At 42.5% G+C, this 27884-nt stretch overlaps 1 protein-coding gene across 1 annotated transcript in view; it reads left to right on the plus strand.

The window, feature by feature from the left end:
* The first annotated feature begins 20293 nt into the window (after window positions 1-20293).
* slc6a6b (solute carrier family 6 member 6b) overlaps window positions 20294-27884 on the plus strand; it is a 35690-nt gene continuing 28099 nt past the window's right edge. The window contains 1 exon segment of the mRNA NM_001139800.1: window positions 20294-20355. The gene's annotated coding sequence lies outside the window, so the exon portion shown is untranslated.

The raw sequence follows: 27884 nt of genomic DNA on the forward strand, positions 1-27884 counted from the left end.
ACAGCCAAGGTCAGGGACCGATACTTCTCTCGCTCTGTGGTTTTTGTCTGTTTCTCCTTGAACCTTTCAAAACATACAGTTACTGTATCAAGGAAGTCGTATCATTCATGTCTATTTCAGCAATCAGTGTCAGACTGTTGAGGAGAGGAGTGCGTGCACTTTGCTGATATGAACTATGCTAATCTAGACCATTAAAGGCATTATTGCGTCATTGGGAAAGTTTACTTTCATTTCTTGTAGCCTAAACCTAACTTTTGTTTTGACATCTTCACAGTAGATGTGCTCATGCACTACCATACTCTTGCCCTGCCCTTGTAAATACTGTTGATCAAATAGTGACCCTACTGGCTACAGGACAACAGTCTGACGTTATTAGTTGGCATTTGACATTCCACATCCAAACTACCGTAGATTGCAGCACTCAACACAATGTAAGCACAGTTCTTATACCTTTTTATTCTCTCTCTCTCTCTCTCTCTCTCTCTCTCTCTCTCTCTCTCTCTCTCTTCTCTCTCTCTCTCTCTCTCTCTCTCTCTCTCTCTCTCTCTCTCTCTCTCTCTCTCTCTCTCTCACACACACACACCCACACCCACACTGATACAGTATGCGTTTTCAACTTTTACCGTGTCTGACAGACAGGAAGCCTTGACTGTAACAGTTTTTTAGGACTTCCTGTCACATCAGCCACCATCAAAAAGATCTGAATTGTTCCCGCTGCAATTTTTGTGAGGTGAATAATTTTTTTAGAGGGAGCCTTTAAACCTGGCTTCCAAGAAGATATCTCTATCAGATTATCCCGCTACACTTTTTTGTGAAGTGAATTATTCCCCAAAACATTTTTGTGTAAACTCTAGCTCTCAAGTTCTATCTGAGATTATCTTGCCGCACTTTTTGTGAAGTGAATTATTTGAAGAGAGGAAAACATTTGGGGAGCGTTAAAGTTTACAACCTAATGAAATGGAAGAAGTGGTGTTACTAAGCAAATTGAGCTTTAGCTAGCTTCCAAGTTCTTGAAGGATTAAGAAAACAACCGTTGAAAAACTGCTGGCGACTTCCCTTTTTCACTTCCTCTGACTGAAGCACAAGTGGAAAATTACAGAATTACTGTCTATCTTACTCAACACCACAGTTCAGACAGCTGCTTTACGACTGTCATAGGGAACATGTATGCATCACAAACGTAGTGCACTTCTTTTGCTTATGGGAGTTCTACTTACTCATACATGTTCTCAGAACAGAAAGGATTATGATTGGTTGAGACAGGCAACCAATGAAAATGGAGATACCATATAGGTGGGGGACCAAAACCGAAAAAACGTGAAGTTGATTGATAGGGTAGGAGCTGATTTTTCTGTATACCATGACAGTAAATTATGATGTCTATAAAAATGTGTTGTCACCATCAATTCTGACACATTTTCTCATTAAAAAAAAGTATATTTCAATGCTCTGTCTGCTCAGGAAAATTTGCCCAATTGCAAAACTTGGAACAAATCAGATGTTCCCTACATACCACTCGTGATGAAGGCAGTCAATAGCCTGCTTCTATCTAAGATGTAAACACAGCCTCATATGAAAACTACAGCTGCTGTCTGTCAGTGTGTCATGAGCTCCCAAAGACTGAAATAAGAGAAATATCAGTTTTTTGAGGGCACTTGAAATATGCAGCATGCAATATAAATTGTTTTTATCGTATGAAGCGGTAACGCCATTGACCATTTAGCCAATGCATTGAAAGCTAGCCAATGTTACAGTTTGACTAGCCTAGCCAGCCACTTGTCAATTTACTTCTCAGGAGGCTAGTATCCCATCAGCAATCTCTCTGTCAGTGAATTACATTTTTGAATCATAGAATCATGTTTTTTCCATGATTCTATGTCTCATTTCAAGTACTCTAACTATATGCAGGCTTAAAGAAACATTCAATCATATACTTTGCATAGAAACCCAAATAAAAGCATGGAGATAGAAAGATCTGTGTGTATGTCATGTATGCTAGAATGCAGGTTTAAAAACTACAGCTGCATATACATATACAATATATAGAGAGAGAAGTGCTGTGGGGGGCACAATCTTACATGCTGCAGTCCAGAAATGTACCATCTATGCCAAAAGCATGAGCCTCTAAAGGAGACAGTAGAAGCCTCTAAAGGAGAGAGTAGAAGCTTCTAAAGGAGAGAGTAGAAGCTTCTAAAGGAGACAGTAGAAGCCTCTAAAGGAGACAGTAGAAGCCTCTAAAGGAGACAGTAGAAGCCTCTAAAGGAGAGAGTAGAAGCTTCTAAAGGAGACAGTAGAAGCCTCTAAAGGAGAGAGTAGAAGCTTCTAAAGGAGACAGTAGAAGCCCCTAAAGGAGACAGTAGAAGCCCCTAAAGGAGACAGTAGAAGCCCCTAAAGGAGACAGTAGAAGCTTCTAAAGGAGCCAGTAGAGCTGTCATTAACGCATTAAAGAAACCAGATGCCAAGATTTTCTTTTTTTCCATTTTATTTACAGACAGACAGGGGCACACTTCCACAGTCAGACATCATTTGCAAACAAAGTTTTTGTGTTTAGTGAGTCCGCCAGATCAGAGACTGTAGGGATGAGAACGTGTTATCATTTTAGTCATTTTAGTCATTTAGCAGACGCTCTTGACGTGTTATATTGAGAGGTGCATGAATTGGACCATATTGCTGTCCTGCCTGAGCATTCGAAATGTAACGAGTACTTTTGGGTGTCATGGAAAATGTATGGGAGTAAAAAGTACATTATTTTCTGTAGGAATGTAGTGGAATAAAAGTAAAAGTTGTCAAAAATAGAAATAGTAAAGTAAAGTGCAAATACCTCAAAACACTACTTAAGTAGTTCTTCAAAGTATTTTTACTCAAGCACCACTGCAGGTTTGCCAATACAAAACACAGCCATAGATTCTTCATCTAAGCTGGTATTGGCGATACTCTCTTCGTTCTCGATTCTGTAAAACAGGTATTTTATAAATGTCTGTATCCAGTTGCAGGTGGTTCTACAAACACCAGAGAAAACGCAGAAAGAGTTTAAAGCAGCAACAGCAAGATAACACAGTACAGTTATGCTCTAAAAGCAGCAGAAAATCAGTTGGCTCAAACTGCTCTCAGAGCAGCGATATCTAGGCCTAGTTGAGCAGCAGTGCTGTGTTTACTTGAGCTGCTCCTAGAGTAGCAACATCCAAAAACCCAACAGAAAACCAGTTGGCTCAAATTGCTCTCAGAGCAGCAACATCAATATCATGCTCTTAGAGCAGCAGAAAACCTGGCTGACTCAAACTGGTCTTAGAGGAGCAACATCTAGACCTAGGTTGAGCAGCAATGATAGCTAGTTTATATGTGCTGCTCCTGGCTTGGTAACCTAAGTTGCTAACTAACATGATAAATTAGAAAAACAAACTGTTAGCTAACTAAAGTTAGCTTAGCTTAGTTTAGCTAGCTAGCTTGGCAACCTAAGGCTAAAGCTGTTTACTAGCTTTAACAGTAACCCCAAGGTGACATATTATATCTTCTGCTCTCAGAGCAGCATCAGAACCAGTTGATACTAGCTGGCTAGTTAGCCTGCAGCCTTAAATTGTTTACTAGGACACTAAATTGCTTGGTCACCTAATGATTAAACTGTTGGCTGGCTAACATGATAAGCTAGAAAAACAAATGGTTAGCTAACTAAGGTTAGCTTAGCTTAGGTAGCTTGGTAACCTATGGCTACAGCTGTTTGCTAGCTAACATAAGCTAGAAAAACAAATTTTTCACATTTAATATTCAATCAATTATTTAACTGGAATAAGTACATTCACGTGCAAAAGGAAGAACCTGCTAGCTATATTCAAGTTACCTTCTTTTACTGTCTTTCAGCTCGCTCCTGTAGAATTTCTACTCCCTCCCTTTTCCCCCTCAAATGTGCTCAAATCTTGTCACGTGACACTGTTTACTCCTCAATTTGCTCTCAGTTTAAAACCTGTTATGGTATAGGGGGCAGTATTTTCACGGCCGGATGTAAAGCATGCCCAGAGTAAACTGCCTAATACTCGGGCCCAGAGTCAAATATTTGCATATTATTAGTAGATTTGGATAGAAAACACTCTGAATGATGTCTGTGAGTATAACAGAACTCATATGGCAGGCAAAAACCTGAGAAAAATCCAACCAGGAAGTGGGAGATCTGACACTTGTAGTCTTTCAAACCATTGTCTATTGAAACTACAGTGTCTGTTATGTCATGTTGCACTTCCTAAGGCTTCCACTAGATGTCAACAGTCTTTAGAAAGTTGTTTGAGGCTTCTATGGTGAATTTTGAGGGAATAACAGCCGGTTCAAGCAGTGGACTGTCTGAGGTCATGTAGTTACTTAATGCGCGTTCACGCATGGCTAGCATTTTTTATTTTTCTTCTGTAATGAATATGCTATTGTCCGGTTGGAATATTATCGACTTTTTATGTTAAAAACACCCATTGATTGTAAACATCGTTTGACATCTTTCTACAAACGGTAATGGAACTTTTGAGCTTTTCGTCTATTGAATTGCGCTCCCGCATCGTGCCTTTGGAATAGTGTTCTGGATGCGCCAACAAAACTGAGGTATTTGGTCATAAATTATGGACTTTATTGAACAAATGAACATTTCTTGTGGAAGTGGGAGTCCTGCGAGTGCATTCCGCCGAAGATCAGCAAAGGTAAGACAAGATTTATAACACTAATTTAGAGTTTTATTGATGCCATGACTTGGCGGGTAGCTGTATAGCTTGCATTGATGGCTGAGTTCTGTACTCAGAATATTGAACAATGTGCTTTTGCCGAAAAGCTATTTTAAAATCTGACACAGCGGTTGCATTAAGGAGTAGTATATCTATAATTCTTTAAATAATTGTTATATATTTTGTCAACGTTTATGATGAGTATTTCTGTAAATTAATGTGCACATTCACCGGAAGTTTTGGGAGGCAAACATTTTCTGAACATCACGCGCCAATGTAAAATGCTGTTTTTGGATATAAATATGAACTTGATCGAACAAAACATACATGTATTGTGTAACATGATGTCCTATGAGTGTCATCTGATGAAGATCGTCAAAGGTTAGTGCTTCATTTTAGCTGTATTTCTGGTTTTTGTGACGCCTCTCCTTGCTAGGAAAATGGCTGTGTGGCTTTTCTTGTTTAGGTGGTGTGCTAACATAATCTAATGTTTTGCTTTCGCTGTAAAGCCTTTTTGAAATCGGACAATGTGGTTGCATTAAGGAGAAGTGTATCGTTAAAATGGTGTAAAATAGTCGTATGTTTGAGAAATTAGAATTATTCGATTTTTGATGTTTTGTATTTCGCGCCCTGCTATCCCATTGGCTGTTGGCTAGGGGTCCCGCTAGCGGAACGTCTGTCCGCAACAGGTTTTAATATTCCCGCCATCCTCTCCATTTCCATTGGTTGCCTGACCCCCACCATTTGAGTGACAAAGATGGCGTCGGAAGAAATGGCCGCCTAACCAATCGTGCTATTATGTTTTTTTTTGGTGTTATTTGTAACTTATTTTGTATATAATGTTTCTGCCACTGTTTCTTACAGCAAAAAATACCTTCTGGATATCAGGACAGCGATCACTCACCTCGGATTAGACAACGATTTTTTGTTCAACAAGCAGGATGCACAGGATTTACTTCAGACATCCGACAAAGCCGAAATCCCCGCCATTGGTAAGAGAAAGAAGCGCAGGTATAGAGAACACAGGGCGGGGTGCCTCGTAAGGATCCACCTACGGCGAGTGGGAAATCAGCCTTTACCATCAATATTACTTGCCAACGTACACTCAATGGACAAGAAATTAGACGAGGTACGATCAAGAATATCTTATCAACGGGACATCAAAAACTGTAATATCTTATGTCTGACCGAATCGTGGCTGACGGGATATACGCTGCACCGGCTAGACAGAACAGCACACTCCGGTAAGGCGTGGGGGGGGGGGGGGGGGGTGTCTGTGTATATTTGTAAACAACAGCTGGTGCACAAAATCTAAGCAAGTCTCTAGATTTTGCTCGCCTGAAGTAGAGTATCTCATGATAAGCTGCAGACCACACTATTTTCATAAAACATTTTTGTGTCTGTTTATTTACCACCACAGACGGATACTGGCACTAAGATCGCACTCAGTCAGCTGTAAAAGGAAATAAGCAAACAGGAAACCGCTCACCCAGAGGCGGCGCTCCTAGTGGGTGGGGACTTTAATGCAGGGAAACTTAAATCAGTTTTATCATGTTTAGCATGTTAAATGCCCAACCAGAGGGAAAAAAATTATAGATCACCTTTACTCCACACACAGAGACGTGTACAAAGCTCTCCCTTGCCCACCATTTGGCAAATTTGACCATTATTCTATCCTCCTGATTCCTACTTACAAGCTAAAATTAAAGCAGGATGCACCAGTGACTCAGTCCATAAAAAAGTGGTCAGATGAAGCAGATGCTAAACTACAGGACTGTTTTGTTAGCACTTAGTGTAATATGTTCCGGGATTCTTCCGATGGCATTGAGGAGTACACCACATCAGTCACTGGCTTTATCAATAAGTGCATCGAGGACGTCGTCCCCCACAGTGACTGCACATACATACCCCAACCAGAAGCCATGGATTACAGGCAACATTCGCACTGAGCAAAAGGGTAGAGCTGCTTTCAAGGTGCGGGACTCTAACCTGGAAGCTTATAAGAAATCCTGCTATGCCCTCCGACGAACCATCAAATAGGCAAAGCGCCACTACAGGACTAAGATTGAATCGTATTACACTGGCTCTGACGCTCATCGGATGTGGCAGGGCCTGCAAACTATTACAGAATACAAAGGGAAGCACAGCCGAAAGCTGCCCAGTGACACAAGCCTACCAGACGAGCCAAATCACTTCTATGCTCGCTTTGAGGCAAGCACCACTGAGGCATGCATGAGAGCATCAGCTGTTCTGGGCGACTGTGTGATCACGCTCTCCGTAGCCGATGTGAGTAAGACCATTAAACAGGTCAACATTCACAAGACCGCTGGGCCAGACAGATTACCAGGACGCGTGCTCCGGGCATGTGCTGACCAACTGGCAGGTGTCTTCACTGACATTTTCAACATGTCCCTGATTGAATCTGTAATACCAACCTACTTCAAGCAGACCACCATAGTCCCTGTGCCCATGAACACAAAGGTAACCTGCCTAAATGACTACAGACCCGTAGCACTCATGTCCATAGCCATGAAGTGCTTTGAAAGGCTGGTAATGGCTCACATTAACACCATTATCCCAGAAACTCTAGACCCACTCCAATTTTCATACCGCTCAAACAGATCCACAGATGATGCAATCTCTATTGCACTTCACACTGCCCTTTCCCACCTGGACAAAAGGAACACCTACGTGAGAATGCTATTCATTGACTACAGCTCAGCGTTCAACACCATAGTGCCCTCAAAGCTCATCACTAAGCTAAGGATCCTGGGACTAAACACCTCCCTCTGCAACTGGATCCTAGACTTCCTGAAGTGCCGCCCCCAGGTAGTGAGGGTAGGGAGCAACACGTCTGCCACGCTGATCCTCAACACTGAGCCTCTCAGGGGTGCGTGTTCAGTCCCTTCCTGTACTCCCTGTTCACCCACAACTGCATGGCCAGGCACGACACCAACAACATCATTAAGTTTGCAGACGACACAACAGTGGTAGGCCTGATCACCGACAATGACGAGACAGCCTATAGGGAGGAGATCAGAGACCTGGCTGGGTGGTGCCAGAATAACAACCTATCCCTCATTGTAATCAAGACAAAGGAGATGATTGTGGACTACAGGAAAAGGAGGACTGAGCACGCCCCCATTCTCATTGACGGGGAGCTTCAAGTTCCTTGGTGTCCACATCATCAACAAACTAGAATGGTCCAAACACTCCAAGACAGTCATGAAGAGGGCACGACAAAACATATTCCCCCTCAGGAGACTGAGAATATTTGGCATGGGTCCTCAGATCCATGCCACAACAAATACCTAGGTGTCTGGCTAGACTGTAAACTCTCCTTCCAGACTCACATTAAGCATCTCCAATCCAAAATTAAATCTAGAATCGGCTTCCTATTTCGCAACAAAGCCTCCTTCACTCACGCTGCCAAACATACCCTTGTAATACTGACTATCCTACCGATCCTCGACTTCGGCGATGTCATTTACAAAATAGCCTCCAACAAACACTCTACTAAGCAAACTGGATGCAGTCTATCACAGTGCCATCCGTTTTGTCACCAAAGCCCCATATACTACCCACCACTGCGCCCTGTATACTCTCGTCGCCTGGCCCTGGCTACACATTCGTTGACAGACCCACTGGCTCCAGGTCATCTGTAAGTCTTTGCTAGGTAAAGCTCAGCCTTATCTCAGCTCACTGGTCACCATAGCAACACCCACCCGTAGCACGCGCTCCAGCAGGTATATCTCACTTGTCATCCCCAAAGCCAATTCTTCCTTTGGCCGCCTTTCCTTCCAGTTCTCTGCTCCCAATGACTGGAATGAATTGCAAAAATCGCTGAGGTTGGAGATTTATATCTCCCTCATTAACTTTAAGCATCAGCTATCTGAGCAGCTCACCGATCGCTGCAGCTGTACACAGCCCATCTGCAAATAGCCCATCTAACTACCTCATCCCCATATTGTTTTTGTTGTTGTTTTTTTGCTCTTTTGCACACCAGTATTTGTGCTTGCACATCATCATCTGCATATCTATCACTCTAGTGTTAATTTGCTAAATTGTAATTACTTCGCTAATATGGCCTATTTATTGCCATACCTCCTTATTCCATTTGCACACACTGTATATAGATTTTTCTGTTGTTATTGACTGTACTTTTGTTTATCCCATGTGTAACTCTGTGTTGTTGTTTTTTGACGCACTGCTTAGCTTTATCTTGACCAGGTCGCAGTTGTAAATGATAACTTGTTCTCAACTGGCCTACCTGGTTAAATAAAGGTGAAATATATATTTTTTAAAGATCCTCAATAGGTTCTCCAGCTGCAACATCGAGAGCATCCTGACTGGTTGCATCACTGCCTGGTACGGCAACTGCCTTGCTTCCGACCGCAAGGCACTACAGAGGGTAGTGCGTACGGCCCAGTACATCACTGGGGCTAAGCTGCCTGCCATCCAGGACCTCTACACCAGGCGATGTCAGAGGAAGGCCCTAAAAATTGTCAAAGACCCCAGCCACTCCAGACTGTTCTCTCTGCTACCGCATGGCAAGCGGTACCGGAGGACCAAGTCTAGGACCAAACGGCTTCTCAACAGCTTTTACCCCCAAGCCATAAGACTCCTAATCAAATGGCTACCCGGACTATTCGCATTGTCCCGCCCCCCCCCAAACCATCACTTGCGCTGCTGCTACCCTCTGTTTATCATCTATACATAGTCACTTTAATTATACATTCATTTACATTTACATTTTACATTTTAGTCATTTAGCAGACGCTCTTATCCAGAGCGACTTACAGTAGTGAATGCATACATTTCATACATTTTTTTTTCTTCTGTGCTGGCCCCCCGTACATTGGCCGGTACCCCCGTACATTGGCTACCCAGACCATTTCATTGTGTCCCGCCACCCCCCACCCGCCAACTCCCACTTTTACGGTGCTGCTATTCTCTGTTTATCATCTATGCATAGTTTCTTTAACTGTACCCACATGTACATATTACCTCAATTAGCCCGATTAACTGGTGCCCCTCACATTGACTCTGTACCAGTACCACCTGTATACAGTGCCTTGCAAAAGTATTCATCCCCCTTGGCATTTTTCCAACTTTGTTGTATTACAACCTGTAATTTAAATTGATGTAATGGACATACACAAAATAGTCCAAATTGGTGAAGTGAAATGAAAAAAATTACTTTTTTCAAAATTCAAAAAATTTTAAATGAAAAAGTGGTGAGTACATATGTATTCACCCCTTTTGCTATGAAGCCCCTAAATAAGATCTGGTGCAACCAATTACCTTCAGAAGTCACATAATTAGTTAGATTGCACACAGGTGGACCTTATTTAAGTGTCACATAATCTCAGTATATCATGAAATAAAAAAACATTTACAGCAAGAAATAGAACCCTTGTAATGAAACGGAAATTTAACCATTTTGAATGATTGGACAGGAATTTAGCCTGTAAAAATGATTGTTGAGAATTTTCTTCCAGTTTGTTCCGAAAGGCCCCAGAGTCTGCAACACCACAAAGCAAGGGGTACCACCAAGCAAGCGGCACCATGAAGACCAAGGAGCTCTCCAATCAGGTCAGGGACAAAGTTGTGGAGAAGTACAGATCAGGGTTGGGTTATAAAAAAATATCAGAAACTTTGAACATCCCACGGAGTACCATTAAATCCATTATTAAAAAATGGAAAGAATATGGCACCACAACAAACCTGCCAAGAGATGGCCGCCCACCAAAACTCACGGACCAGGCAAGGAGGGCATTAATCAGAGAGGCAACTAAGAAAAGACCAAAGATAACCCTGAATGAGCTGCAAACCTCCACAGCGGAGATTGGAGTATTTGTCCATACGACCACTTTAAGCCATACACTTCACAGAGCTGGGCTTTACGGAAGAGTGGCAAGAAAAAAGCCATTGCTTAAAGAAAAAAATAAGCAACCTCTCATCACCCCGAGGACATCATCCCCACAGTGAAGCATGGTGGTGGCAGCATCATGCTGTGGGAATGTTTTTCATCTGCAAGGACTGGGAAACTGGGCACAATTGAAGGAATGAATACAGGGAACTTCTTGAGGGAAACCTGTTTCAGTTTTCCAGAGATTTGAGACTACGACAGAGATTCACCTTCCAGCAGGACAATGGCCCTAAGGATACTGCTAAAACAACACTCAAGTGGTTTAAGGGGAAACATTTAAATGTCTTGGAATGGCCTAGTCAAAGCCCAGACCTCAATCCAATTGGAAATCTGTGGTATGACTTAAAGATTTCTGTACACCAGCAGAACCCATCCAACTTGAAGGAGCTGAAGCAGTTTTTCCTTGAATAATGGGCAAAAATCCCAGTGGCTAGATGTGCCAAGCTTATAGAGACATACCCCCAAGAGACTTGCACCTGTAATTGCTGCAAAAGGTGGCTCTACAAAGTATTGACTTTGGGGGGGTGAATAGTTATGCACGCTCAAGTTTTCTGTTTTTTTGTGTTATTTATTGTTTGTTTCACAATAAAAAATATTTTGTATCTTCAAAGTGGTAGGCATGTTGTGTAAATCAAATGATACAAATCCCCCAAAAATCCCAAAATCCAAGGAGGTGAATACTTTCAAATGGCTAAAATCGCTACTGTTATTTTCACTGTCATTTCACTGTCATTTTACTTTTTATTTGTATTTCTTTACTTATCTATTGTTTACCTAATACCTATTTTTTACTTAAAAATTGCACTGTTGGTTATGGCTTGTAAGTAAACATTTCACTGTAAGGTCTAGACCTATTGTATTCGGCGCACGTGACAAATAAACTTTGATTTGATTTGATTATAATCCTTTCTGCTCTGAGAACATGTTTGACTATGTAAAACACCCATGAGACTACTGCTCACCAGAGCTCAATGAGCCCTATATAAGGAATAGGGTGCCATTTGGGATGCTACCCAAGACTACATTTATAAATATGAGCACTCATATCATTTCACTTTGTGTCATCAAAAGTGTCCAGTAAGAACACAGTGGTTAGGGTGTGACAATGACAGCACAGTTTTATGGTATGTTTGATGTTGTTACACAGTAGCAGTGGTCAGTGGGGTTAAACGTTGAAACGAGAAACAATAAAAACTTAAAGATGTGTTCCAGGAATGACACGCTATGTTATACTGAAGTGTGCATTATACGTTCAAGGTCCACTCCTTTATTTGAAAAACAGGAAAACAGCAGCCACAGCCACAAACTTGGTTTGTTACACAACTGAGAGCTGGGGCTGGAGAAAAGTAAGCACTCTCAAATTCATATGAACGCAAGGATTGCCAGTGGGAGTGTTTAAAGATAGTCAACAACTTGTGACCAGACAGCCACAGTGTTGGACAGTGATCTGTTCCCTGCATCATTTGGTTTGATGCAAAATTGTCTGGAGTCAAAAACATCAACTACATCATGAAGTCATAAATTGCAAACAAATCCTGTCCTGTCCCTGGCATTGGCTGTTGGGGATTAAAGTCTTACGTAACCATATAAACAGATATAAATGGATGCAAATTATCTGTCTGGAGTTTAGGAATTCAGATCCAGTGTCGCCGCTGACAGAGAGAGTAATGTGAATCCTCCTTAATAGATACCATTCTTAAAGGCCAAATCTATGGTGTTTACAGCCATTTCTGGGTAAAACTATATCATTATTATCTAATGGACGGTCAGTCCTTGATCCATAGCTCCATTTAGGAATTTATAACAAACAGGGCTGCTGTTTCTTTTCTCTTTTTGTGAATAAGGAGTGGGCCTATAAGATCATAATTATTTTCTCTATCTCCACCTTTCAAACAGCCAGCAACCCATTGGCCTTATAACTCAATATAAGTCTAGAGTGACTCACAATATGCTCATGAAGTGCTGTAATACTGCAATACCCAAGCCTACAGCCATATGCCTTGGTCTAGGTGTACTGTAAGTACAAAAGTGAATCTGATTTTAGTTTCTACGTTAGAGAGGGAACAAGCTATGACTTCTCCCGTGATTTGATCGGGTTGTTTTTTTTGTCTTTCTCGATTACTGTACTGTACAGATGTAGGATCTTAATTTGACCACCCTGTTGCTGGATAACTTTCCTGAAATGCAGTACATTTAAAACGTATAGTGTGTTTGATGTTTAGAAATGGTTCTGAAGTTTGTAATTTCCACTTTGAAATGTCAGACATAATTTTCCCTCACATAACATGTATCAGCAATTTCAATGATTAGCACACAAAAAAACTGGCTCAATTTAAGATTATACATCTGTATGTAATGACACAACCATGGCACTAGTAGCAAAAGAAAGATGTGTGAAAACAAGGAAGTTGTTTGTTGGTCTTCAAGGACATTAGTGTTCTATTACACTGAACAAAAATATAACATGCAACAATTTCATATAAGGAAATCAGTCAATTGAAATAAAATTATTAGGCCCTAATCTATGGAATTCACATTACTGGGAATACAGATATGCATATGTTGGTTACAGATACCTTAAAAAAAAAGTTAGGGGCGTGGATCAGAAAACCAGTCAGTATCTGGTGTGACCACCATTTGCTTCATTCAGCGCGACACATCTCCTTCGCATAGAGTTGATCAGGCAGTTGATTGTGACCTGTGGAATGTTGTCCCACGCTATTGGCGGGAACTAGAACACGCTGTCGTACCCGTTGATCCAGAGCATCCCAAACATGTTCAATAGGTGACATGTCTGGTGAGTATTCAGGCCATGGAAGAACTGGGACATTTTCAGCTTCCAGGAACTGTGTACAGATCCTTGCGACATGGGCCATTATCATGCTGAAACATGAAGTGATGGCGTTGGATGAATGGCATGACAATGGGCCTCAGGATCTCGTCACGGTAACTCTGTGCATTCAAATTGCCATCAATAAAATGCATTTGTGTTCGTTGTCCGTAGCTTATACTTGCCCATACCATAACCCCACCATGGGGCACTCTGTTCACAACGTTGACATCAGAAAACCACTCGACGTTGGAGGTTGCATATGTTACAGAAATGAACATTAAATTCTCTGGCAACAGCTCTGGTGGACATTCCTGCAGTCAGCATGCCAATTGCACACTCCTTCAAAACTTGAGACATCTGTGGTATTGTGTTGTGTGACAAATGGCACATTTTGGAGCCGCCTTTTATTATCCCCAGATGTCTCACATGTCAGCTTGATGGATTATCTTGGCAAAGGAGAAATGCTCACTAACAGGGATGTAAACAAATTTGTACACAACATTTTTGAGAAATAAGCTTTTTGTGTGTATGAAAAATGTCTGGGATCTTTTATTTCAGCTCATGAAACATGGGACAAAACACTTTACATGTTGCATTTATATTTTGGTTCAGTGTATACGGGGGAAAATACTGGACTTCACAAGCGATCCCAAATGATGTTTAATTAACTCAAGATATAGAAGAGTTATTCTATAAGGTAATTGCATACTTTTGTGGTAATTGCTATGGTAATAACATGCATTGGAGCAAAGCCTAATTGTATTTCTATACTTGTGATTGTTTGTTTGTATGTACCATTCCCTTCATTTGAACCAATGCTTTTGTAGAACATCGTGACAAGGCCACCAATCAGAGGGCTTGGGATACATTGTATCTAAAGAGATTCACAAGGCAAATTGTCCATAGATTCAAATCAATATTCAAATATCTTTTTGCCAGCTCTCACCAGCAAGCACTCCTATTTTCCATACAGGCAACATCAGACATGCTCATTTGAATGATAAGCCAACAGAACAAACGATAGAGAACTGCAGGTAAAATTCACAAACTGCTCCACATAAACAGAAACAAACTCAGAATTTCATTTCAGAACGTTTCATTCCACCATTCTACTCTGTCGCTAGTGACTAGCTAAGGCCCCTGAGTTTTTCTTTGTCTGGTTATGTGGTTAGGCCAGAAAAAAACTCCTGGCCCAACAGATGATTTAGGCCTATAGAGCCATTTTACATACACATCAGCCATTGACCGAGGCCATTTCCCTGGAGAATAACTATAGTCCATCACCATCAGTACTCCCAGCTGTTGAAGGAACAAAAACAGCCTACTTCCCTAAAGGCCTAAACATGACATAACAATGCTGCCTCGTCAATATGAAGATTCGGACCGCCATTAGAATCCACTAGAATTAGGGCCTTGATCATGTCTTGCAAATCCAAGGTAAACCCATCACAACACCTCCTCAGGGTTAAGGTTAGTTTAGCTTCAGTGATTGCCTTTATATACTTTAGCTATGGCAATGATCATTCTAGAACTATTTACTTCTAGAATGTTCTACAGTACCCACCACACACCCACCTCGTACAAGTCCCAGCATGTTGGTTCTATAATGGGGTTAAATCTAACGATGCAACAGTCACCTACAGGCCATGTGGTTTCAGCTGTGACAACCCATCATCTCTTTACCTTATCTCCAGCTAGCAGGTGGCAGGTGGTGGTGGTGGGCCCTCATATGATTATTCAACTCGAGAAATTAAAAATTAAAAATGTTCTACACCGATTGGCTTCATGTAATTTGGAAATGCTTCTCAAGAAATTTCTAGAAAATAACAGAGTATCTAATTACTCCGATAGGGCTTCATATTATTTGGAAATTTAGTTTCAGTTGTGTTACACCGTTAACTTCAATGACACGTGTACCAGTTGTTTTGAAGAGATAAAAGCACCAGTTTTTGGCATAGAGTTGGAGTCCTGGCGAAATGTGCCATTTGTAAACGTTACTTTTGTTGATGAGTCATATGTAAGGTCGTATGATCCATATTTTCACCAAGTAAAAATTCAGAAAAACAAGTGGTTTCTATCCATCCATAAGTTAGCTTGATTGACAGAACAAGTCAGTGTTTGTGTATAACTCCCCTCCTCTAACTGGACACACACATTGGCTCATATTATAGCTATGGTTACGGTAATATATAGTTCAGAATCTGATACAGTTATCTGACAGCATACATATCATTCAACATGACCTTAAAATAACTATGAAAGTGTACATATTCTGTATAAATAAAATAAAATAAAATTGTATTTGACACATGCTTTGTAAACAACAGGTGTAGACTAACAGTGAATTTCTTACGGGCCCTTCACAACAATGCAGAGGGAAAAATAGATACAAAATAATAACATGAGTAATAAATACACAGTGAGTAATGATAACTGGACTATATACACGGGGTACCAATACCAAGTTGATGTGCAGGGCTACGAGGTATTGAGATAGATATGTACATATACTGTAAGTAGGGGTAAAGTGACTAGGCAACAGGATAGATAAGGAACAGTAGTAGCAGCGTGCCTGACGAGTCAAAAGATTTTGTGTAAAAAGGGTCAATGAAGACAGTCGGGTTAGCTATTTGGTTAACTATTTAGCAGTCTTATGGCTTGGAGGTAGAAGTTGTTCAAGGTCCTGTTGGTTCCAGACTGGGTACCATTTGGGTACCATTTGCCGTGCGGTAGCAGAGAGAACAGTCTATGACTTGGTTGGCTGGAGTCTTTGACAATTGTTAGGGCCTTCCTCCGACACCACCTGGTATAGAGGTCCTAGATGGCAGGGAGCTCGGCGCAAGTGATGTACTGGGCCGTATGCACTACCTTCTGTAGCGCCTTGCGGTTGGATGCCAAGCAGTTTCCATACCAAGCGGTGATGCAATCAGTCAAGATGCTCTCAATGGTGCAGCAGTAATAACTTTTTGAGGATCTGAAGGCCCATGCCAAATCATTTCAGCTTCCAGAAGGTGCGAGAGGCGTTGTTGTGCCTTCTTCACGACTGTGTTGGTGTATGTGGACTAGGATAATTCTTTAGTGATGTGGACACAGATGAACTTCAAGCTTTTGACCCACTCCACTACAGCTCTGCCGATGTCGATGGGGGCATACTTGGCCCTCCGTTTCCTGTAGTCCACGATCAGTTCCTTTGTCTTGCTGACATTGTGAGAGGTTGTTGTCCTGGAAACCACACTGCCAGGTCTCTGACCTCCTCCCCATAGGCTTTTTCATCGTTGTCAGTGAACAGGCCTACCACTGTCGTGTCGTCATTATGATGGTGTTGGAGTAATGCACGGCCATGCAGTTGTGGGTGAACAACGAGTACAGGAGGGGACTAAGCACGCACCCCTGAGGGCCCCCTTTGTTGAGGGTCAGCGTGACGGATGTGTTGTTGTCTACCCTCACCACCTGGGGCGGCCCGTCATGAAGTCCAGGATCGAATTTCTTTTTTATTATTCTTTTTTTTAATTGAACCTTTATTTAACTAGGCAAGTCAGTTGCCTAGTTAAATAAATTGGGCATATGGCCCAATTACAGAGGGAGGTGTTCAGTGTCCAGGGTCCTGAGTTTAGTGATGAGTTGGAGGATACTATGGTGTTGAATGCTGAGTGTAGTCAATGAATAGCATTCTCACATAGATGTTCCTCTTATCCAGGTGGAAGAGGGCAGTGTGGAGTGCAATAGAGATGGTGTCATCTGAGGATCTGTTGGGGCAGTATGCGAATTGGAATGGGTCCAGGCTGTCTGGGATGATGGTATTGACGTGAGCCATAACCAGCCTTTCAAAACATTTCATGGCTACAGATGTGAGTGCTACGGGACGATAGTTATTTAGACAGGTTACCTTGGCATTCTTAGACGCAGGGACAATGGTGGTCTACTTGAAACATGTAGCTCAGTTGGTAGAGCATGGTGCTTGCAATGCCAGGGTAGTGGGTTTGATTCCCATTGGTGACCAGTACGAAAAAGTATGCACTCACTACTGTAATTTGCTCTGGATAATAGTATCTGCTAAATGAAAAATGTACAGGTATTACAGACTGGGTCAGGTTGAGGTTGAAAATGTTAGTGAAGACACTCTGAGTATGTGTCTTGGTAAACAGTCTGGCCCCGCGGCCTTGTGAATATTAACCTGTTCAAAAGTCTTACTCACATCGGCTACAGAGAGTGAGATTACACGTCGTTCGAAACAGCTGGTGTTCTCATGCATGGTTCAGTCTTCCTTGCCTCAAAGTGAAAATAGAAGGCATTTAGCTTGTCTGGAAGGCTAGCGTCACTGGGCAGCTCAAGGCTGGGTTTCCAGTCTGTGCTAGCAAAACAGTCCAGTAGCTTAGCATCCACTTCACTTCACTTCAGTATTGAGCAGGTCACTTGTACTTCCTCTTTGAGATTTTGCTTGTAAGCAGGAATCAGGAGGATAGAGTTATGATCAGATTTGCCAAAGGGAAGGTGAGGGAGAACCTTGTATGCATTTCTGTGTGTGGAGTAAAGGTGGTCAAGAGTTTTGTCTCCTCCAGTTGCATAGGTGACATGCTGGTATAAATTTGGTAAATGGGATTTCAGTTTCCCTGCATTAAAATCCCTGGCCACTAGGACCGCAGCCTCTAGATATGCACTTTCTTGTTTGCTTATTGCCCTATACAGCTCGTTGAGTGTGGTCTTAGTCTGAGCATTGGTTTGTGGATACACAGCTATGAAAGTATAGATGAAAATTATTTTGGTAAATAGTTTAGTCTGCAGCTAATGATGATGTATTCTTACTCAAACTTGAGACCTCCTTAATATTAGAGATCACACACCAGCTGTTGTTCCCTTAGTGAGATGTATGTTATCCATGTTCTTGTTCAGCCATGACTCTGAAAAATATAATATTACAGTTCTTCAGGTCCCGTTGATAGGATAGTCTCAAACGAAGCTTGTCCAGTTTGTTCTCTAGTGACTGTATGTTCGCCAACAGAACATAGGATAGAGGTGGTTTATTTGCTTGCCAATGTAGTCTCGTCAGGATGCCGGCTAATCTGCCTCTCTTGCGCCTTCGCTTCCCCTTTCGAGTCCCGGGCATTAGGGCCTGGTCCGGAGTAAGCAGAACGTCCAGAACTTCCTACTCGTTGAAGTAGAAATCGTCATCCAAATCGAGGTTATTGATCACTGTTCTGATGTCCAGAAGAGGTTTTTAGTCATAGAAAATGAGGGCGGAGACATTATGTACAAAATAAAGTTAAGATCAGCGTTAAAAAAAATAAAAAAATACACACAAAATAGCAGATTTCGTCAGGAGCCAGTAAAACATCCGTTATCCACTGCCGTTCCATCCCATCCCTTCCCCTCACCTCACACACACATTTGATGCCTCATATAGCCTAGTTAAATAAAAGGTTAAATAAAAAAAATATAGACCTGCTGAAGATATAGTTCTGGACCATATAAAGTTCTGGCACTGTCCTTATCTAACAGCATACAGATAATTCACAATGACCTTAAAAGAACTATCACATCCTGTATTACTCCCCTCCCCAACTCACATATTCTGATGCCTCATATGACTAGTTCCAGTACAGTACATACTGTTTATACCATTCTGATACTGTTATCTCACAACATACAGTTGATTCTGCGGCCTCAAAAGAACTACGAAAATGTAATCTTGTTTTAGTTTTAGTTTTTAGTTTTTTTTTTTTTTTTTTTTTAATCTACAAAGAGATTTGAGTGTAGGCCAAGACAATGTCACAACCTGTTGAACTCTACACAAAGACCTACTCCTATTCTATAGTTACAGTTAGTCCGTTTGGCAGACGCTCTTACCCAGAGGGACTGTTCTTCCGCTTCTCTTCTTCTGTTGAAATGTTGGCTGAAGCACACTCCTCGTTTTCTACCTTGTTTCTATGTATACACCATGACAATATATGTGTAGTAACTGGTTATGGAAATACAGCAGTTCCCTAGGGCCTATAACTCATTACTTGAGACAAATACAGTAGAGCATCCTGTGGAGTCCCAATAATAAAATGTCTAACTACTGAGTTTTGTTCAAGATGCGTGTTACAAATTGGCAGAGGAGAGCATAAGCCTGCCATGTTGTGTAGCCTATAAAAATCGTGTTATAAATCATGTTAGGTCTATAACAAATGGCATTCAAGCCACTTTAAAAAAAATATCTAGGTTGTTTCCTCAAACTGACTACTTAGGATGGGCTGTCCTTATATGGAACTTACTCATAACACACATTGCATGTTGAATGCATAGGCTGGTGTCTTTTCCAAAACACATTAGATGTTGATGTTGGTAATTGCAAATAGGCTTTACTGTAAACAGCTATGCTTATGTCAACATATTACGCTACATGTCAATGTGTGAATCATAGCTGACGGTGCAGAAAACTCTTAGAATGGAAAGTGTTTGTTTAAAAAAATGCATTTGAAAAAAATGCTAAACAAGTATAAATGCATAGAAAAAAAAAGTTAATGAATTTAAGTATACTTGAGTGGCAATTCTATTTGTTATCAGGCACGCATGGAAGGCTATGTGCTGTTTCTGTGTGCTTTCCGTTCCCTCGGATCTCTTGGGCTCTCTGTGCGCGCGTGCGTACAGCACAACGTGATGTTGCTGCGCGGAACAAGCGCCGAGCTGATTCTAGCGAAACCTGCCTCTTTAAGAAGACGCTCTCCTGTTGCACTGGGAGGTTGGCCGGTGTTTTTCCACACATGGTCACCCATTTTAAGAGACAAAGGTCAGAAAGAAAACCTTATAAATAACATTTACCGCCGTAAGTCTCACTATTCAACACGCCGTCCACCGTACTACACTGAAGGGACTGATCAGTTCTAAAGGAATAAAATAAATTCAAGCCAATACAGGTAGGCTAAGGAATCATCATCATCATCACCTAGGTTACAGCTATATGAGCTAGGCTATATGCAAATGATTAGAGTTCATATACTATTAGATTAATTATAGTATTTTATTTCCGATTGTGAATTTTGTAATTTCTGTGTCACAATATGTTGTTCAATCTCATTTATGGCGTTTAATGCTTAAAAAGTAGCATTTGAGAATGAATCATTATTGCATGTTCATATAATGATTTTTCTGTTACGTTATTGAAAACAGAACGTTCAGAACACATTTCCGCTTAAAGGTTGAGTCTTGTTATTTACACCTCATGCAAATATCCTCGCATCAGAGAAGGGATGAAGCCTACATTTTCCTCCAAACTCAATCAAATTATACGCAAATCATATCTATATTATTTTGTGACAACCCTAGGCTACAGTGAATAACTTCGTAGGTTTACATTTACACATGAATTCACTTTAAGGTGATTCCACTGGTAAGGTGTGTTTTTTGGGGGGCTCTGAATGATTTCCTTTTCTGCCACCACCGGGCGGTTAATGTCTGACTAACGGAACAGAGAGCAGCTACTGAGTGGCGGGCACGGTGCACGGTTGGCTCGCTCATGTTACATTTCATACATCAACTCTCTCACATCCTCCTTGAGGCTCGGCTACAAATGCTGCCTATTGTTTCCTCAGTCATATAGTAGGCTAAGCTAGACGAAGATGAACATATTTTGAATAGGCGACACGTTGTGGTGATTGTCGCTCATTTTACAGTAGTTTCATAGACATTCAACCCGACATTATCCTCGTGTAGTTGATTTTATGTGCGCAATTGATTTTTCTCTTTGTCATAGGCTAAAGTAGACCAGATTGTGTCATCATATAGCCTTGCCCACATTTCGATCCGGTGTGATGAATAGCATCTCCGAAAGACGAGTTGATCTTCAAGGCTGGCAGGGGACATAAATAATTGAGTTGGTGTGTGGGTGAACATAAAGAGCAGTGTCTGCGGTCGTGTAGCCAGCCTGCAAATGGCTGGCATAATATATTCTCCTTCAATCGATAGTGGGTGTCCATTGTGTGATCAAACGATTATGCCATAGATGGGTTATGTGTTGGCATGGTGTAACGGTGTAACAACGCCTGATATTATATGTCTGATGATAATTCAGTCTACCTCAGACAGTCACGGCACTTGGGTTTATAGGTTAAAACAGCGTCGTTTTCTGGCGTTGCCATACAATCCTTTACCACGAGAAACGGGGCTACTTTCTATTTCATTTCCTACATTCATTTCTGTCGTTCTCAGTATGCCCAGAAAGGTAACTGAAGACACAGCTCTATGAGTCTTAACTCCGTGTTTAGCCTACCAGCGATGTGTTACATTGCAGATAAAAAAAAAACGATATTCCGTTAAATGCCGCCCGTGTCACCGAGTTTGCGCGTAGCTGGGAATGAGAGAAAAATGGCTAAACAGACTATTCCCAGGACCCAGTTTATAGCCCTCCTGCATAGGGTACAGGTAATCACTAGTCTACATTTAATCACTAGGCTACAGGTAATCACGAGTCTACATTTAATCACTAGTCTACATTTAATCACTAGTCTACATTTAATCAATAGGCTACAGAAGCTACGTTTGCGTCTCTCTTTAACTTTGGTAAAAATGGTTGAATATAGCGGTGTCAGTGAAGGCCACTTCTTCTTTCTGTCGCTATAATTGGAACAGTTGTAGAACAAAGATAATGAATTATGTTGATTATATCGGAGCTTGGAGGTTGAACGTGTGTCCTTGAGGAAGGAATGTAGCAGCGTGCAATATAAAGGGCGTTTGAAACGGATAGATAAGACCATATCCATACCTGATGATTGTAATAAAAATTGTAGTGAAACATTGTTGGCAGTTTGTTTCCTTTGCTTTGACTTGGGTAATAATGTTACCCTATCACATGTGCAAAAGCAAATATATCTTCGCTATAGTTTACCTTATGTCCACTTTCCTGGCAGAAATAACCTTTTCTCATGATGCATGTGGTCTTTGAATATCTAGAATTAGTTTAATGATTCAATAAGTCCCTGTTTACTTTGTGATTGGGTTTTGAGGTCGTTGTGGGTATTTCCAAAATGGTTGTCATTATCAATAAAGTCTAATGAGGTTGAACAATATCTAGGCTACTGTAATGATGATCAAGATTAAGCCGAGCTCTGTATGAATACTTCTGAAATCCTTCCTTCCCCCTCTCCTCTTTAAGCAGCCGAGTCACTTGTCAACACACATGGATTGGTGAAACTAAGGGTTCTACTACTAACGTTCATCCACCCGACTAAGATAACGCCGTATACCCAGGGTGCCTGGAAGCTCTGTAAATCATTATTTCACCTCATAGTTACTTTGTGTAAATATCTATCTCTCTCACTCGCTCACTCTTTCCCTCCTCTCCACCCTCTCTCTGTCGCTCGCTCTTTCCCTCCTCTCCACCCTCTCTCTGTCTCACTCGCTCTTTCCCTCCTCTCCACCCTCTCTCTCTCTCACTCGCTCTTTCCCTCCTCTCCATCCTCTCGCGCTTCCTCCCTATACCCCCCCCCCCCCCCCTCTCTCTCTGTCTAATTGAGGAGCTCAGCTGAGCATGAGAGCCAGGGGCCTTGTTGAAATACTTTGAAAGCATCCATCCTTCCTTCCTTTCTTCTCCTTGAATTAATCACAGAGATTTGAAAACTCTAATAGAGATCATAGCAGGTTAACATGGACTCAGGGGAGGAATGGAAATCTCAATGTGAGGGCCCGGTGGAAATGCCCATGGTCTTAAGTAGGGCCATTATGTAAGGTCCCTGAGACTGACTCTCTCTCTCTCTTTCTCTCTGTCCCTGCTCTCAATTCAATTAAATTCAAAGGGCTTTATTGGCATGGGAAATAGAATATAAATAATAAAAAATTAACAATAAATATTACGCTCACAAAAGTTTTGAAGGAATAGAGACATTTCAAATCTCATATTATGGCTACAGTGTTACAACGATGTGGAAATAGTTCAAGTACAAAAGGGAAAATAAATCAACATAAATATGTCTTGCTTTCTCTGACTCCAGACCTGAAGTTTCAGTTGCCTCGGAAGGCCTGGGTTCAAATAGTATTTGAAATAATTTCTGATACATTACCTAGCACTTGATTGAGCCTGGCTGGCACAATACAATCAATACAGTAGTGACACAACTGCCAAACTCTGCCTCTCTGGCCACCAGGTAGGCTAAAGCCAACGCTGACTAATTTCAAATACTACTTGAACCCAGGTCTGCTGAAAGGCCCTGGCCCCGGACCACAGAATGTTGCATGATGCATTTCAATAGCATGACAAAGTCCTCTGTGGTTTACAGTTGGAGAGGAGAGCATGCAATGTAGGTCCCATCCCCCCAACCCAAGACAATAATAACTAGAGCAGAGAGAGTCAGACAGAGAGAGAGAGTCAGACAGAGAGAGAGAGAGAGTCAGAGAGAGAGAGAGAGTCAGAGAGAGAGTGTCAGAGAGAGTCAGCGAGAGAGTGTCAGAGAGTGAGAGTCAGATAGATAGAGAGAGAGTCAGAGAGAGAGAGTCAGAAAGAGAGAGAGAGTCAGAGAGAGAGTCAGAAAGAGAGAGGGGGTCAGAGAGAGAGAGAGAGAGAGAGAGAGTCAGAGAGAGTGTCAGAGAGAGAGAGTCAGCGAGAGAGTGTCAGAGAGTGAGAGTCAGATAGAGAGAGAGTCAGACAGAGAGTCAGAGAGAGAGAGTGAGAGTCAGAGAGAGAGAGAAGAGAGTCAGAGAGAGAGAGAGTCAGAGATAGAGAGAGTCAGAGATAGAGAGTCAGCGAGAGTCAGAGAGTGAGAGTCAGAGAGAAGAGAGTCAGAGAGAGTGCGAGTCAGAGAGAGAGAGTCAGAGAGAGAGAGAGTCAGAGAGAGAGAGGCAGAGATCAAAGAGAGAGGGAGAAAGTGCTGTGACTCAACTGTTTTTAGCAGTGTTCATTTCTGGTGCTAACATCCTTTGTCCTGATCTTTGTCACATTCTGATTAAGCCCCCATTTTTAGACATTTGTAGACGAATAAAAGACACATTGTGATCTGAATGTGATGTTTCTGACCACTTCCTCCGGTAGTCAGACACGTATTGTGTCTGGATATCAATCAAGCGTTAACAGATGGAAACTCACATGTTAGGGCAAGGTGTAAACAAGGACACACACACACACACACACACACACACACACACACACACACACACACACACACACACACACACACACACACACACGTTCAACAGTTGTGTTTGAGTGTGAGCATTCCTTTCTATTTCCAACCTCTGAATCAGCTGTACAAGAAGGGAACTGCTTATGCAAACATGTGTGACTATTGTGTCTGTGTGTCGCTGTGGGCTATGTTACGTCTAGTCGATGAGACCAGGCTGGTCTGTGTGTGGTGCTGTGGGTTATGTTATGTCTAGTCGATGAGACCAGGCTGGTCTGTGTGTGGTGCTGTTAGCTATGTTACGTCTAGTTGATGAGACCAGGCTGGTCTGTGTGTGGGTGGTATGGATTGTGTTACGTCTAGTCGATGAGACCAGGCTGGTCTGTGTGTGGTGCTGTGGGCTATGTTACATCTAGTCGATGAGACCAGGCTGGTCTGTGTGTGGTGCTGTGGGCTATGTTACGTCTAGTTGATGAGACCAGGCTGGTCTGTGTGGTGCTGTGGGCTATGTTACGTCTAGTTGATGAGACCAGGCTGGTCTGTGTGGTGCTGTGGGCTATAGAGATAGAGAATACATTGGATACAGTGGAGAAAGTGCCTATTGTGCTGGGATAATACACTGTACCGGTGCCATTTAATGAGACAATTCTCTATTTACCAAGCCATCGGATAAGATGATTTGGGATTTTACAGAATTCAGATATAAACTTGCAAATAGGAAGCCAATCATAGCCTCTCTTTTGGTTTTTGAACTGAGATTCTATTAGTGTACGATTTCAGGAAATGGAAGTTTACAGTTATTTAAGTTTACTTTTAAGGGAAAGGTGTTGTCGTGCTGAATTAGACCCCAAGTACCTTGCTGTACCAATGGTGATGCACAGAGGTGTGGATCGCTGCCCAGGACTGGTAAGGTTCTTGTTGAGTCCATCAGTCTTTGCCTTGACTTACCAGTGTTCTTGTTACATGTAAAGTGGATGATTCCAGGAAGGTGCACACACACACACACACACACACACACACACACACACACACACACACGCGCACGCGCACGCGCACGCGCACACACACACACACACACACACACACACACATACACATACACATACACACACACACATACACACACACACACACACAAACGCATGCAGACACAGCCCACACAGCCCTCTCCTTTCTGGGTAGTGAGTGGAAATTTACAGCATCCCAGTCACAGCCTCACAGTCACAGCCTTACAGTAACAGCCTCACAGTAACAGCCTCACAGTCATAGCCTCACAGTCACAGCCTCACAGTCACAGCCTCATAGTAACAGCCTCACAGTAACAGCCTCACAGTCACAGCCTCACAGTCACAGCCTCACAGTCACAGTCTTACAGTCACAGCCTCACAGTCACAGTCTCACAGCCTCACAGTCACAGCCTCACAGTCACAGCCTCACAGTCACACAGTAACAGCCTCACAGTAACAACCTCACAGCCGAAGCCTTAGAGTAACAGCCTCACAGTCACAGCCTTACAGTAACAGCCTCACAGTCACAGCCTCACAGTAACAGTCTCACAGTAACAGCCTTATAGTAACAGCCTCACAGTCACAGCCTCACAGCCACAGCCTCACAGTAACAGCTTCACAGTCACAGCTTCACAGTCACAGCCTCACAGCCACAGCCTCACAGTAACAGCCTTACAGTCACAGCCTCACAGTCACAGCCTCACAGTCACAGCCTCACAGTCACAGCCTTATAGTAACAGCCTCACAGTAACAGCCTCACAGCCACAGCCTCACAGTAACAGCCTCACAGTCACACCCTCACAGTCACAGCCTCACAGTAACAGCCTTACAGTCACAGCCTCACAGTCACAGCCTCACAGTCACAGCCTCACAGTCACAGCCTTATAGTAACAGCCTCACAGTAACAGCCTCACAGCCACAGCCTCACAGTAACAGCCTCACAGTCACACCCTCACAGTCACAGCCTCACAGTCACAGCCTTACAGTAACAGCCTCACAGTCACAGCCTCACAGTCACAGCCACAGCCTCACAGCCACAGCCTCACAGTCACAGACTCACAGTAACAGCCTCACAGCCACAGCCTCACAGTAACAGCCTCACAGTCACAGCCTCACAGTCACAGCCTCACAGTCACAGCCTTACAGTAACAGCCTCACAGCCACAGCCTCACAGTAACAGCCTCACAGTCACAGCCTCACAGTCACAGCCTCACAGTCACAGCCTCACAGTCACAGCCTTACAGTCACAGCCTCACAGTCACAGCCTTACAGTCACAGCCTCACAGTCACAGCCTTACAGTCACAGCCTCACAGTCACAGCCTCACAGTCACAGCCTCACAGTCACAGCCTTACAGTCACAGGCTTACAGTCACAGCCTCACAGTCATAGCCTCACAGTCACACAGTAACAGCCTCACAGTCACAGACTCACAGTCGGCTGTGTCATCTTCGGCTCGGGAGCGCTGTCCAATCTGCACATTGCGTTTAATTGTCTTAGGCTGCATTCCAATAGGAACACTATTCCATACAAAGTGCACTTCTTTTGATTAGAGCTCTATGGGTCGTAGTGCAGGGAATAGGGTGCCATTTGGGACACAGCTGGTGCATATGGGTGGTCCCTTGGTGTCTGCTCTGTTTAGTCTGAGTGAGCAGCCAGAGCACTTAAAGAAGCTGGCCAGAGTCACGGTGACAGGTGATATACTACTACAAATAAAGAAGCTGGCCAGAGTCACGGTGACAGGTGATATACTAATACAAATAAAGAAGCTGGCCAGAGTCACGGTGACAGGTGATATACTAATACAAATAAAGAAGCTGGCCAGAGTCACGGTGACAGGTGATATACTACTACAAATAAAGAAGCTGGCCAGAGTCACGGTGACAGGTGATATACTAATACAAATAAAGAAGCTGGCCAGAGTCACGGTGACAGGTGATATACTAATACAAATAAAGAAGCTGGCCAGAGTCACGGTGACAGGTGATATACTACTACAAATAAAGAAGCTGGCCAGAGTCACGGTGACAGGTGATATACTACTACAAATAAAGAAGCTGGCCAGAGTCACGGTGACAGGTGATATACTACTACAAATAAAGAAGCTGGCCAGAGTCACGGTGACAGGTGATATACTACTACAAATAAAGAAGCTGGCCAGAGTCACGGTGACAGGTGATATACTAATACAAATAAAGAAGCTGGCCAGAGTCACGGTGACAGGTGATATACTAATACAAATAAAGAAGCTGGCCAGAGTCACGGTGACAGGTGATATACTAATACAAATAAAGAAGCTGGCCAGAGTCACGGTGACAGGTGATATACTAATA

The sequence above is a fragment of the Salmo salar genome, chromosome 22 (genome assembly GCF_965601325.2).
Source record: "Salmo salar chromosome 22, fSalSal1, whole genome shotgun sequence".
In the NCBI taxonomy this organism is placed as follows: domain Eukaryota; kingdom Metazoa; phylum Chordata; class Actinopteri; order Salmoniformes; family Salmonidae; genus Salmo; species Salmo salar.